Below are 632 nucleotides of genomic sequence, written 5' to 3' on the forward strand. Positions count from 1 at the left end.
AGTGATGTATCCACCCTGGCTTTGGGGTGCCTCATTGTCTCCCTTCTTCTGTTTGTCTGTGTGTTCTTTCGCTATCCCTATCGCTGCTGGATCTCCCCTCCTCGTGAACCAAACACGCGTGACAACTATGTCGAGGTCAGACCCCGACAACCTACATAAGTACAGATTCTCTTCCCCTGGAATTTAAGGATCATCATATTTTGGCCCAGCCCACCTGAATAAAACAGCCAGTCACTGTAGGATAAACACTGGACTGCAGACCACGAGAGCAGTAGTTCGAACCCCCCAACTACTCAGAAACCCTACACAAGGTCACTGTGAGTCAACTCCTTAACAACAACAACCCTTTGTTAGGTACAAGTGCTCCTGTTGAAGGACTAGGTTTGTTCCACATGACAAAACTCTCCTTCCAGCTCCAGCTGCTCGAACACCTTATGGCATTGCCTGATTTATACCAAGCAATGCCAGGAATGGAACCAAAAAACAGCAGGAGCTGGACTTTTTAAACATGCCGTTAAATAGAGAACAGGCCATGTGCGGCCTACAGAATTCCACTGAAGTCTCCTTAAAACCCAACAGTAGTTTAGCTTAACTAGTAAAAAATGTTTAGCTTGCATTATGCCCTTTTTTTT

The sequence above is a fragment of the Chrysochloris asiatica genome, unplaced genomic scaffold (genome assembly GCF_000296735.1).
Source record: "Chrysochloris asiatica unplaced genomic scaffold, ChrAsi1.0 scaffold00067, whole genome shotgun sequence".
NCBI classification, from domain to species: Eukaryota; Metazoa; Chordata; class Mammalia; order Afrosoricida; family Chrysochloridae; genus Chrysochloris; species Chrysochloris asiatica.